At 44.0% G+C, this 14,998-nt stretch overlaps 1 protein-coding gene across 4 annotated transcripts in view; it reads left to right on the top strand.

Annotated features, from left to right (window-relative positions):
• Nucleotides 1-14,998, top strand: part of NRK (Nik related kinase) — a 1,461,188-nt gene that overhangs the window by 561,090 nt on the left and 885,100 nt on the right. The window lies entirely within an intron of this gene.

The raw sequence follows: 14,998 nt of genomic DNA on the forward strand, positions 1-14,998 counted from the left end.
TGCAGAATTATATAATGACAATATTTAAATGCATTGTTAAATATAATGACTAATATTAGGGGAAAAATAAGCCCTAATAAAAACTTATTTTTTTAATGGATTTTCGCACAAGGGCACATGACAACAGAAAAAAGTGTTTTGTGGAAAAATGCATCCAATGAACATGTTTTTTTGCACTCAGGCAACTTTTGTCCTAGTACTAACTATACTTTCACTGTTGCAAAATCCCTTTAATAGTGCCCCTGCTGTTTTTATAGTGTTTGTATGTTGTATGAAAGGGTGATTTTGTTATCAATATGAAGTACTTTTTATTGTTAGAAATTAATGTGCTCAATTACTACAGCATGATGCCATGTGAAGGTCTGTTTCACATACATTTTTCACTGGTGTGGTGCAATTTTGAGCCAGGAAAATGTTGCTGAGTTGCATCTGTGGTGCAAAATGTCACTGTGCAGGTGTGTCTTTTATGTAATATGGGCTAAAGTGTTTAATGTACTGGCCCTAAATTGAAGCAGGTGGAGAGATTCTCAGTGTTTAAATGGATGTATTTATTGCTTATAGCTCAAACATGCCTCAAGGGCACCAGAGTGCCTTACAACGAGAGGGAGCCAGCATTGGGAAGGACATTTTATACAGTAGTGCAGTGCTTTTGGTGTGGGGTGGGATTTCTATCCATCCATCAGGTGTTGTTGAAAGGGCCAGGTTTTTAGTGTTTGATGGAATTGGGGGATGGTAGGGGCATTTCAAGCTTCCGTCGAGACTGAGTTCTAGATGGTCGGGCAATCGCAGGAGAAGGGCTACTTGCAAGTGTTTTCTTCACAAGTAGACTCCAACCTTTTGTTTGTTGTGCCACGTGATTCATGAGAGCCTCCAGAGGTGTGGAGTTTAGCCACCAAATATTTTGGTATGCTATGTTAAGTTGATTTATACTGCACACCACTGCCATTTCCATGAGCTCCAGGTGGTCCTTCTGTTGGAGAATTCCTCTGCCTGATACATGCAGTTTTAATATAATCCTGGTAGGGAGGGGAGTCACTGAAGTTTGTACATTGTAGGAAAGATACTCCTTGAATGTGTGGGTGCCTGTAATGAGAGCTAGGGTGTTCTGGGTAGCCTTGGGGATCGGGGGCAGCTACACAGCTAAAATCCCAGTAAGAATGCCTTTCCGCCATCGATGTGTGAGATCAAGGTGGCTTGGGCCACAGTGAGGACACCATGCAGCAGGAAGAAGGTTTGGTATTGCACAGTGTGGATATCAGTAGCCCAGTGGTTTGTGCCTTTCTGGCTATGTGATTTTGGAAGGAAGGGCTACTGTCAACAATGAAATCCAGGAATTTGGCTGAGTTTGACAGCTGATGGGTGAATCTTTCCAGGTGCATGTCATCCAGCCATTGTTGCATCAGTCGGTGTTTGGCAGGGTGATCAATGAGGATGGGCTTGGTCTTGGTGGGGTAGTTTGAAGCAGGATTGGATGGTATCCAGGAATTTGCAGAGGGGAGCGATATCCTGGGGCCACTGATATCATTGTTGGGGTCGTTTAGGAGATTTCACAAGAGTTCCATGCACAAACTGAAAACAATTAGGGAGAGGATTTCACAACCATAATCATACAAAGAGGAGAACATGCTCTGCTTATGCAATCTGACAACCGAAAAGGCACAAAAAAGTGCATATGCAAATCATAACCCCCAACATACATGTAGAGGAGCAGCTGCATGCCTCTGCAAGAAATCCCACCCCCTACCTCCTGTATGTTTGAAACCTGAGATTGTGCCATGCTTGACACCAGCAGTTGTGACCATACCACAGCGAATATTTGAAAGAAGGTGCCCTCTGAGAAAACCTTATCAAATGTATTCCTGAAGAGACGATAATCTGAGGGAGGAACTCCCTGAAGGAATATGAACGAGAGAAAGAGAAGCTGGTGACATCACAAGAGACGAGAGACAAATGTGACGCACTGAGAAGTCCGGCTGAAGGGAAGGCATGGGCCGTATAGAAACTGACGACGAAGTTAAGAATCGAGTAAACTTTGATATGCACAAAGAAGATTGCATATGTGTGACGCACTGCATAAAATGCAAGCCGTTCAATAACTGTACAGATGCTGTAACGCATTAGACTAAGTGATCTTAGAAGCTGGCTATAAATAGTGAATAGACTGCAAGCGGAGCCGCTATTGTATAGAAACTGGACATCGTTGTCATGTATTTAGTAAGCCCAGACCCATGGAGATGAAAAGTCGAGAACTGTGTCACAGCAAGAATTAGGTGAGATTGTGGAGATGAATGGCAAGGCTGTTTGGCCTGGTATCAAGGTTGAAGCAGCCAAGGCCGGTTATCTACTCTCAAAGGCAGTGAACGTCAGAAGCTGAATCATCCCTTGTTAAGGTGCAAAGAATGAACACCAAGCGTGCAAAGTTTTATTCATTTAAGACATTTAAAATCTGCAAAATGGACCAGATCGTGGTCTCCTGTGACGTGAGCCAAGGATGGAAATAGAGTCGGACATGGAGTCCTGGAACTACAATGGTGCATGCTCACTCTCTCTTATATTCTCACATACAAGAATACACTGCAAGGCCAAGTTCAAAGACAATCTTCATGGCAGAAGGCATGGGTGACGAGAGACGTTGGGCTAGTTGGGTTGGGAGGTAAAGTCAAGTCCACCTCCTGGCACCTGCGTTTGAGTTTACGTGCTGCTAAGTGAAACGAATGTTCCAAACATGGCATAAGTGTGCCAATCAATTGTAGATGGCCATATAACACAGGGCCTTATAGGTTGAGGGCCAATGATATATTGTGTACTTAATAGTGTTGAAGATGGTAGAGGTAGGCATAAATTGTCCACCTGACAGTAGAAATCCAACCACAATCCCACCTCGTATAGAAAGTATACTTAGATAGGGTTCTCTCATTTGCCACATAGTGTGACGTCACATATGATGTGTTTTTGGTATATACATGTGTTTTTATGTGAATTTCACTGAGAGCTCAAGGGAACGTCCGCTGATGTGCATTGTAACTCCCTGTTTTAGACAATTGATATTAAAACAGTAATCTTTGCCATCTTCCTGAGTTGGTTCGATTATTTGGTGTTGGAGATATTCTGCATCTCCATCCATTTCATTCACGTTACCCATAGGGCTCTAAGCTCATACCTCTGCAAGGCGACAAAGAGAAGATAATTTGACTTAAACGTGTGAATGCAAAAAAGTTCCCTTCTTTTGAGATGGAAAGTAAAACGTCTTGTCACTCAAAGTTCATTTGTGCTTGTGGATAAGATGGAGTGGCCGTATTTCTTTTTTTGCTATTTGTAGCTTCATTGTAGGATATCTTCTTATTCATTAAAGGGGGATGTACCACTTATGTAATTGTAATTGTAAATATAATTTATATAGCACCTTTTACCATTACTATAGTTTCAATGCGCTTGTGATGGGAATGCCTTTAGGGAGCGAAGACCAGGTATAGGAAGATTCTCAAAGGCTTAGAATGCGTGTGTGCATTTGGCCAAGATGAGGGATTAGATGGGCTAGCCAGGCTCCAGTAAGAAACCCCAGAAGTCAGGCATGTGTGTGGGAGCTGCAGGAGATCACTAGTGTGTGCGAGTGCAAGAGACTTGTTATGTGTCAAGCTAGACTGAATATTGTCGTAGGCTGCCACTGTATCCCAAAGGCAGAGGTGTTGAGGCAAGTCTGGTGTAAGTAGTCTCAAAAATCTTAAGTGTCCAGCTAGACTGAATGTGTCGTAGGTCATAGCTGCATTCTAATGTATGTGAATGGATAGCCGTGCCCGTGGCAGATGTCCACCGAAGTGGTGCATTTATATGTACCTATAGATCAGACGAGCATATCTTTAATGTTGCTGTGTCAGCAAATCTTCTGTGGAGGAAAAAAACAGCTACTCTCGTAGACTCTACTAGACACTATGGCGAGGCTACTCTCGTCTTATAAGTGAAGTCAAATAGACTTGATGTCCTAGTACATCTTCTAAGCGTGACAGGCAGTCTACAATAGGGTCTAGGAGATAGGATTATCTAAGTGCCATAGACAGGCTACCTTTATAATCTTAGCAATAGCTCCAAGTTCTGTAGGCACTACCAACAGCCATCTACTAGCTGTGATATCAGGATAGCATGGCTAATTTAGGATTTTTAAGCGTAGCACAAATATCCAATCCCATGTCAATTTAATGCAACAGACTGGCCACCCACATAACCGTCTAAATAATACCATTCTTCTAAGTGCTGGACAAGTGACAGCCTTGACAGTTGTTCAAGTGAAATCTGATTACTAAATCTATACTGTTTCTTCAAATGAGGTGCATGTGCAGATCTTCTGAATTCTTCAAGAGCAGTACAAGTCTTAGCCTTCACAGTTCTTCATGTGCCATGTGTATGTCAAAATATTGAATTCATTCTAGTGAAATACAGCTTCAAACCCACTGTTAAATTGTATGTGCTTCACAAATTGCTAGCCTTAAATGTTCTTCAGGTACAAACAGGTACTAGACATACCCACATTTCTGCTAAGTGCAATGCATATGCTGGCCCTCCAAGTGTGAGCATGAGCTAATCTTCATAGTTCTCCTAAGAGCAGTAAATGTGCTAACCTACATAAGATTCTGAGCACAAAGAATTGCTGAAGTCTTCAGTAGAGTGCATGTGATAACTTACACAATTTGCTGCAATTGCAACACGCGTGTTGACCTACATTGTGCAGTCTTCTAAGTGCAGTATCATTTCCCACCCCCCACAAATTCATATATGTGTGACAAACATTTCCTACCCACTAAATCCATATGAGTGCCATACATTTCCCAGCCCCAACAAACCATCTAACTGCAATACATGTCCTAACCCCCAAAATCCATCTAAGTGTGGCACCTTTCCTAACTCCAATAATCCATCTAAATGCCATACATTTCCCAACCCCAACAAACCATCTCAATGTAATACATTTCCTACCCCTAAAATACAGCTAAAGAGTAGTGCCATGCCCCAATCAAGGATTGGAAGGTAATCAAGAGGTGGGGTTCTGCTGGAGTACAGTGATGGCTGTACTCCCCAACTGGACCACCTTACCTGTCTGTTGCTGTAGGTTGTCTCACTGGGCACTCACTGGTGGGCGAGGGCAACCAGGGAATAGAACTGCCCTGAGAGGAGCAGCCCTTTGCTTCTGGCCCCTGCCCAGATTGCCCAGGCAGGCTGCCCTGGGACTCCCAGTTTATGAGGGTCTACGGATGGGCCTGCAGCCAATCAGGGGACATGGAGGGCTGGAAACAGGGTGGGGAGGGGAGGGAAGGTGAGTAGAGCGAGGACAGGGAAATGGAGGGCAAGGGAAACCATTAAATAAATGAATAAAATGGAGAAGACAGCCTCTAGGCTGCAGTATGGCCTCACCAACATGTGTGGGATAGCCAGGGCATGTGTCCTGCACTGCCCGAGGTGCATGAGGAAAAGAGCCCTGTGTATATACAGGGATGCTGGTGTCCTTAGGCCGGGGGCACCGCATTTACATCTAGCCTCCGCCGAGTGCAGCTTGGACATGCTCCTCATTGGTCATTGCATTAGCAACAGCCTGGCTTGTCTGTAGAGGGTGGATGACTGAGTTGTGTGGATACTGGTCTGTGGTTGTCAGTTTGCGAGGCAGACCCCCGTGATAACAGCCAGTGCTGCCTGGGATGTCTGGTCATGTTCCTGGGTGGAGTTTTGCATTGTCCTTTCTAGGGGGGGTGGATATGATCCGGCTGATCCGTGTTATGTTACACCTTGCAGAATTACTAGTTTGGATAGGAACACTGCCGTGGCTGGAAGGGCGATGATGTCATGATGGAGGTGGGGGGGGACTCCATTCTACTACTCGTTTCAGGACGCCACTGGAAATAGCCAGGCTTTTACGTCCTTTCTGAAGGAGAGGTAGTGTGCATTACAGCGGATGTGTAGTGGAAGGGATTTACAGATGGAGGTGGCTTGGATAGAGAAGGCAGATCCTCCCATTCTGGTGGAGTTGTGAGGGGGGATTATGATAAGGTGTGCCGATCCTGATTGGAGATATCTGGTTGGGTGGTAGCGTGTGATCTTGTCCTAGAGGAACTCTGGTCCAGTGTTATGGAGGGGCCGGTGTGTGATGCATTTATTGCAAACACTAAGGCACACTAACACAGTAGTAGGATTTTGTCTACAGTGAGAGAGTGGGGGGTAGATCTCTCTCCTCTGCAGGTGCCTCCCTCTGGAAGGGCCTCCCTGCCCCTCTCAAATTTGAGCCGGACCATCTCAAGTTCCAGAAGCAGCTCAAAAAATTCCCTCTTCTCTGCTTTCTCTCTCTCCCTCCACTGCTGACCTACCTGACCTACCTGTCTGCTGTAACGACTGGTTGCTTGGCTACCCTCAAAGTCTCACTAGGTACCAGGCTCTTTCTTGATCAGTCACCCTTGCACTGCCTCCCTACCTACCACGCACTTAGGGGCTGTAACTGTAGCCCTACAGTCCCTTGTTCTGCTTGCACTACGCAGAGCCGCGCTGCCCTGGCTGCACTTACTCAGAGCATTGCTGCCCTGTTTTTCACCCCCCTTTACCTTGCACTTCCCCCCTCCCTTTCCCCTTACACATCTTGTTTCTCGCACTTGTACGATCTGAATGGCACAAGGCCTAGTAAGATTGTTTGTCTTGTCCTCCCTCTGTCTTCCCCCCATTGTCTTGTTGTGTATAGACATACTTGTGTACAGGCACATTATAAATGACTTATATCATATCAACTAATCAAAGGTTTTGTAGCATGGCAGAGCTGCCAGGCTTATTTTAGGAGGGAGATGTTAGCTGTAGGTAAATACAATGAACTCAGTAAATACATAGGCCTAAAGAAACTCTTACACACTTGTAGTTATAGTAAAATAGATATTTATTTTTAATATACACAAGGTAATGTCATTCAGGGAAGTAAGCACTATTTTAACTAATCAACACAATAGAAAACATAAGCAATTCTTCAGGTGAGTAAACCAATAGTAGGGAATTACACAGATCACGAAAACAGTTCAATGGTAAGGAAAATCACTTGTTATAGCAACTCAGAAAATGATATTTTGTTGGAATAAAGAGGGTTATTCAACACCTGCAATAGCAGTTTAATACTTTCAAAGACTTGTATTACTTTTCAGAGGCCTTGAAACTTTAGCAGTCCATCTCTATCTAGGTATGAGTTCTTCAAAGTCAGATTGGAGATAAAGCAGGTAAGGCACAGCAGCAGAAAAGGCAAAGTGCTAGAGTATTCCTCTATTACAGGTTAGTAAACTCCTTTGGTGGGCTAAAAAGCTTTCAGGGAACTTGGGAAAGGCTCCCTATAGGTGCACATGTGTTAGGCTTGGATGAACGGTACGGGTGAACATCCAAACACCAGAATCATCACTCAAGCAGCACAGGAGCGACAACATAACAAGAGGTATGTACTTCACGAGTCCCACAGTACCTTAGGAGTTGTGAAGAAGATGATATGATATGGTAAGGCATTTATAACGCACCTAAACAAAGTGTTTCAAGGCGCAACAAGGCAAGGGAGGGGGACAGAGGGAGGACAGAGACAAACGTTTACTTCAGTTAATCTGCCTCAATTCTTCTGTCCTGCATTCTGGCAAGGGGACTTGGAGAAGGGGGATCTTGTCTCTGGAAGGCCAACTGGAGCTCATCAAAGTTCTGGCAGGAATTGTTCACGGGAAGACAATGCACTGCAATATAGTCGGAGGTCCCAGGATATTGGCGGTTTGTACTCAGGAAGGTCACAGCACGTCATGGGGTGCCCTAGGAAATCAGGGATGGTGTTTTATTTAATTGGAAGAAGCAGTTCCTTGATGTAGCTTCCCCTACAACTATTTTCTGCTCATGTGCTGATGACCTGCCAAGTGTTCAAGGTTGGTAAAACCAATGCCAACCAATCACAACTCTCAAAATGATGCTACCCTGTAACTGTTGTATTAGCCAATTACCTGTTGCTAAGAAGATGTCTTTCTTACCTTTATCAAATTTGTTATTGACCAAGGTGGGACCATCAGATAGTTATAGCCAATGAAAAGTCCAAGCCATATATAAACTATATGTAGATCAATCCCTCAACTCCGTACCTTTTTGCAACTAAGATTGTGATGTGACGTCAAGTGTGATGTATTTTGTGGTTAAAATCTGATGTTTCATACTGGAAAATGAGAGAGCTTTTGAGACTTGCACGCTTATTGTTGCTCCTGCTTTATATGGGTTGTTAATAAAGCAGGTTTTGCCATTTAGCTTGACTATTTCCTCTATTGGGCACTGGATATCCAGCCTGTTTGTTCTGCGTGCCCTAGAGTCTTTTGGCACCCCATTACACCATGACTGCGGGATTATGACTCTTTCCCTTTACACACTTTTTCTGCCGACTCTACTGTTGTCCCCTCCATCCCTTGTTATTTTATTTATTATTTTGTTATTTGTCTGGATAAGGCTCTACTAGCATAAGGTTTCTAGTTGCTCGACCAGCAAGAAGCATTAAGAAGCACATGGTAAGCATCCTCGTCCTCTTGTGCTTGACATGTGCCTTTAACATTTTGAGTCCCTTTTCTGTGCTGGTGAGCTACAGTATCCTTTGAACTACTAGCCGGTGTATTGGTGTCTGCACTACTGTTTGCTAACTTCTCATTTGAGCTTGCCTGAGTGCAACGTGGGGCACCAGACATGTTGTCTGGTTTCTTTAACATGTCAGAATTCTCTTTTTCTCAACGTAAGGGTAATCTTTGGTTTTTAATTAAGACTTATCATGTTATTTTGCATGAAAGGGTCATTATTCCAAGCGATAATGTCCTCTCCAAGGATTACAAAGCTGTTAGCACATAGAGTTGTGCAACTAAAAAAGGGAAGGATTGTTACTGTAATTGGTTATTTATAACATGCTTAATACCCAGAGGTTTCTAAGCGCAGACCCAGGAATCGAACCTGTGTTGCTCTGCGTCGTCTTGCTTCCAACGCAAGCGCGTTGCCCCTGAGCTATCCTCCTGATTATTGTCGTGAAATACAATTTCATGCACAAGTAACTTTTAATTTTATTATAATGGGCATGGCATTAGCAACAAAGAACTTTACACATCTTCCATTCCAGTGCTGTTGTTTGTGAACTGAACTGTACATGCTCTTCTCGCCCTTTAGGCAGCTGAATACAATTGTCCCCATGCTGGGTGCCAGACTGCTGCTCAAGTTAGAATATTTGAAATCAGGTCTATGCCAGAGATTATAGACTGCATTCAAAGTATTATAATTGCTCTCAATGAGGTCTGTTATGGAATCCATTTGCTAATTGAGCTTTATAGACATAGCCTGAGAGCTGTACCATGAGTTATGCCCCTAGAGATCAAGTTAAAGTCCTAAGAACAGCAGGGGCATTTATATGGGCCCATAACTCCATGTACAACACAAATGTTAGGTCTATAAAGGTTTTATATCCTGAATATGGTATTCGAGAAATAGGGAAACATAGCTCTGAGGATAGGGGAATGTGCCTGTAGGGTTGTAAGAAATGTTCTGGGCAGTGCAGCCGGTGATGGGAGGATTCTGGGCGAGGTAGAGGCCTGGCTGCTTTTTAGTTGCCAGGCCTGCTTCATGTGCCAGGTGCGGCCTGGGAAAAGAGTGGTGCTGGGGTGCAAAGTCAAGCCAACAGCCCTGGATGCGCATGCCATCAGGAATCCAGGTTGGCAGGCAAGGAGCAGCATTGGGAAGGGCTGCAGAAGAGGAAAGTCCTGGGCTACATCTTTCAGGAACAACCCGGATGAAAACCGGAATAGGCCGGTGGTGGGCTGGAAAAAAAGTCCCAGGCTGTGTCTGCCAGGAGCAGTGCCAGGGAAGTAGATGGAAGTGCCGGCATTGGGACCAGGGGCGCCTCCAAGGGGTGGCGAAGGGGGGCCACGGCCACCCTTATAGAAAGGCTGGCCCCCCTATTGGCCACCCCCGTGAAAAAGCAACAAAAACATTGTTTTTTCTCGCACTGAACTGTGCATGGACATTAACATGCCCAGTTCAGTGCGAAAAAAAGGATTTATTTTTTCCTTTTTTGCCGTGTCCCACAGCCTGTGATGGTCTGGGACAAGAGAATTAATTATGACATAAAAAATGTATGCCAAGGACATGTAGCCTGCAGGGCTGCAGTCGTTGCAACGTGTATCCCACTGTATTCAATGTGTGTGCGTGGCCCATGTGTTGGGCAGTGCTGAGTGGCTCCAGGTTCTTTCCGCTTGTTTCTCTGGGGTTGGCAGACGTCACACCCATGTAGCAGCGTGCAGGCACCATGTCCGAGCAGCAGACCACACAATAGATGTTTTGACCTGCTTCCAGTGGCACAGCAGTTACCCTGCGCCCATCTATGTCTGCGGTGCACACACAGCGCCCGCACCCTCACTTCTCTTTTCTCGGCTACAACAGAGCCTATCCTGTGAGTGGCTCAATCAACTCCTTCTGTTTTGCCTTTTGGCTCTGGTGAGAAATGTTGCACTTTATTTCCCTTCCTTGCTTTAAAGTGAAGCCTAAATTGAATTACCTCAAGGCTGCCCAGTGGAGACAATGCGTAAAATGTACTGGGTGTATTCACATCGTAAATGCAGTCCAAAAACAAGATACGTCTAGTATTCTATTTCTACATAAGTCAAACCCTGCTGAGTGCACCATATTCGATAGGCATGTTGGTAATTAAAAACTTGTGAGTGAGGATTTAGAGGATTCTCTGGCTATGATACAATATGATATTTTAGCTGTATCGTGCTCATACACAAGTGTTTCAGAGCGCGACAAGGCAAGGGAGGGGAACAAGGGAAGACAAAATAATGATCTTACTAGACCCAGTGACACTGAGTACGTGCAAGTGCAGGGTGGAGCGTAGGGGGGGAAAGTGCAAGGGAGATGGGAAAAGTAGAAAGTGCTGAGCAAAGGGTACAATAATACAAAAGGTAGTGCAGCCAGCAAGGTGTCAGGTGGTAGGCGGGTTCTCAGTAAATGTTTTCTTCCTTACAATCAATGTGCTCCTTTAATTTAAAACTGTATATATGACTTTTCAAGTCAAAGTTGAACAACTATTCTGTTTGAAGAACAATAAATTGCCCAACATGCATAAACACATCACATATTCCTTACATAGCACAAGCAGGATTGTGGAACTCAAAATGTGAGCCGTACTGGTATTCGTGTAAGCGCAACGGGTATATTAATTAGTTAACAGTTAAATAATAAATGGAACTATATCAATATGCAATTTCTTAACTCTCATATATACATAGTTTTCAACTAGACTGTATACTGCATTGGCATAATAGATTTCCTGAAATTCAGTTGTGTTTGTTTTGGTGTGCCACCCCAAGATTTCCTTTGGCATCATCAGGCCACCCCTATAAAACATTTCTGGGGGCGCCACTGATTGGGACCCACAGCATGCTTTGTGCAATGGCAGGGAGCACCGCACTGAGAACCCTGCCTATGCAGGAGAGGCCACACAGAGAATGTTGAGGGAGCATGGCCCTCGGTTAGCCCCCCGGGTACACCACTTTCTGGTGCTTGGGGTTTAGCCAATGGCCACACTCCCGCAAAGTTCTGAGGGTTCTAATTCTAATTGGAGCCCTTGTTTTAACACTGCATTTTGTTTTACTATACTATTTCTATTTCTGTAATAAGCAGTTTTTCCAACCCAAAAATTGGGTGTTAAACAACAATAAATGGGCTGTTATGCTATGTTATGTTGATTTATACCGCGCACCGCTACCACCCAAGAGCAGTCTCCAGGGTTGGGCAAAACATAGCTTTATGCATAGGTTTCAGGAATAGGAAAGAAGGAATCAAAGCTACATTAAGTAGTATCCCCTGCTGTTGAATAAATATAGCTGAGGCAGACATTCTGTTGTCTCTGTACAGACACATGCACAGCCTATAGACACTGTCACTAGAATCCCCTTTCCCCATCACTCTTCACACTGATTCCACTTGTGACTGTGCACAAGCAGTCTTACCAGCATGGCATGTATACAGCTTTGCACGCATGCGCATGCCAGTGCCAGAGAGAAATAGGCCCAAAGCCCCAGGCTGCAATGATATGCATATATTGCCCTATTCATCATCTTTTCATTAATCACACACTGACATCTTATCACCTTCTCCAGTTTTTTCCTTTTATTTTGACACTGGAGCTATTATCCCATTATACACATGGGATTTTACATGATTGTCTGATTAGAGCAAACGAATAATAAGCTATGCAAATACATTATTCTCAGTGTGCTGTGCAATTTCCCAGTATTGTAGAAGTTTAAAAAAAATGTTTTCAGAATTATGGGATTTTGTGGCTAAAGCTTAGTGTAGGTGGTGGGCCTTCCATTGTTGAATACTTGGGATTGCTAAAAAGGGCCGAAAGAGCAGAGAAAACTCAATTTAAATGGATGTTGAGTAGCTGCGGCAATAAACAGCCACTGCCCTCCATGGTGGATCAATGAGCACATTTGCAGTGAATGGAATTAAAGTGTCTGTCACCGCGACTTCATTATTACAAATGTTCTTCTCATATCTGGAGATGAACCTGTAAATACAAATAAAAACACTCATGTAGAGCATGAGCTTTTCTATTTTTGGTAGGCGAGCACTGGCTGGGGTCTTTCGAGACATCTGGCAGTATTGGACCTTCCCCATCACCTGGCCTGAAGGGGAGACAAGGCACTTAGGAAATAGTTGAAAACCTAAAGTAGATCAAATCACATCCAGCTGTGAATGGGGATGTAGGCATCCCTGTGGTCTCCCTTGCTACCCATAAAAAACGAAGAAAAATACATCTTAATTTGAGGCTCTTGGGCTGTGGCCAGCAGCACGTGGCTCTTTGTTTCTGGTGGGGGGCTGGTTTTCTGATAGTTATAGCCAGTAAAGAAACTATAAGATAACAAAACCATTGACATTCTGTAATGCCATAATTTTGGTCATACGGTGCTCAACAGGGGAAATTAAGCTGGATTTGCTTAAAATCAGAATGCTAAATTTGAAGGGTTTTGTTGCGTTAAATCTAATCACCTTAACTCTCTTAACAAAGATTTGTTCACATTACATGGCCACATTAGTTGCCATGTAGTTATGGTTAAGTTGCTGTTTCCATAGGAAAAGCACTTTTTTGGTGGCTTATAACTTCGCTCCCCCTGGACGAATCCTCACCGAACTTTGCAAAAAAAGTAAATGGCCCACTCTGATTTATTTTGTGCAAAGTTTGGTGAGGTTTGGTCCGGGGGGCAAAGTTATAGGGGGGGTCCCAAAATTTTGCTCACGCCTACAGCCCAAACCGCTTGACAAATTTTTACCAAATTTGTGGCAGGAGAGGCGGCTTGGTCCCGAAAACGTGTTTATTTTATTTGGTGTATATCCGTCCAGTAGTTTCTTTTTAAATGACCAAAATGTAAAGCAAAAAAATGTGTGATATCTATGTCCGGTCCGCGGACTCACTTCCCTGTTCGGTCCGCGGACTGGCCTCTGATTGGCTGTGCTGTCCGCAGACTGGCCTCTGATTGGCCGAAAAATTTGCAGACTTTTGCGTGGTCCACGAACACCGGGACGCGTCCGCTGATTGGATGGTGAGAAAACGTGAAATGCGTCTGTTTTCTTGCAACGCCCGCCATCTTGGATTCGCTGACTTTTTTGGGGTCCACGAACAGCGCAGTGATTTTTTTTAAAAAAAAGCAGCATTTCACTTTTCAGATTCAACAAACAATCCCTGGGGAGGTGGGGGGATGAGGATGGGATGGGATATGGCCATAAGAAGCCAAAAAACATGTTCTTTCACCCCCGAAAGTCCGCGAACACGCCAGATGTCCTGGGACAGTCCTGTGGTGTTCGCAAAGACTCCAGATGCCCTGGGACAGGCCTGTGGTGTTCGTGAACACCCCAGATGTCCTGGGGCAGTCCTGTGGTGTTCGCGGACACCTCATATGTCCTAGGACATCTGTAATTATTTCTGCAGCACATGGTTGGGGAAAAGCCGTTTTTGGATGGCTTATAACTTTTGCGCCACTCAGTGAAACTGCATGTAATTTTGTAATTTTATTCTAGGACTAATCCTAAATGGTTTTGCAAAGTTTTGTGGGATTCTGTCAAGAGGGAAAAAATTTAGAGCGGGGGTCCCAAAATATTGTAAAGGCATATAAATGTGGTGTCATTTGACGAATCTGCACAACATTTGTCAAAACGATTTTGGATCTAGATATAAATGGTTTTCTAAAGTTTGGTGGGATTTCCCCAAGAGGGGGCGAAATAAGAGGGTGGCCTCAACATTTTTAGATGGCTTATAACTTTGTTGCTATTTGACGAATGTGGACAAACGTTTTGAGAAAGATTATAGACCCAACCTTCAATGTTTGTGTAAAGACTGAATGGATTTTGTCAAGTGGGAACTAAGTTATATGACTATTGTATGTACATATATTTTGACACTTTTTAAAAAATAAAACATGGGCGGGTTTCGAGCAAACTCTTGAGGAGCATTGGAAAGGACATCAAAGCATGGTTTTTCAAATGTGGCTTTGTTTTATTTTTTGACAAGTGTAATAATGTAGGTACAAAAAATAGTCAAATACCTTTGGTGACTGAGATATAGCCTGTGGCCGTGGGCAGTTGCCAGATTGTCTGGGTCATGGCATAAGGTCATGACACGGATATCTGACTACTGGCCATGACCACTAGGGATGAAAAATGGTGTTAAAATGGCTATGTCTACCTGGGACCGGCAATGTGGTAAAGTTATTCGAAGGTATAATAGGTTTGAAAGGGAAAAAAGTGCTTGTGGTAATATGTTCATAGTGTTTTGCAGGCTGCCATGGCAAGGGAAGAGGGGCTGTGTATGGAGCCCTGCCTTCTCTTTCCATGTTGGCTGTCTTGGAAAAGGATTTTCCTTCCTACAGCGGGACGCCGAAGGCGACCCGCTATAGGAAGAAAAATCTATGTTTTAGCAGCCTGGGTTCCCGCTTTGGGA

The sequence above is a fragment of the Ambystoma mexicanum genome, chromosome 5p (genome assembly GCF_040938575.1).
Source record: "Ambystoma mexicanum isolate Mex_15411 chromosome 5p, UKY_AmexF1_1, whole genome shotgun sequence".
Lineage (NCBI taxonomy): Eukaryota > Metazoa > Chordata > Amphibia > Caudata > Ambystomatidae > Ambystoma > Ambystoma mexicanum.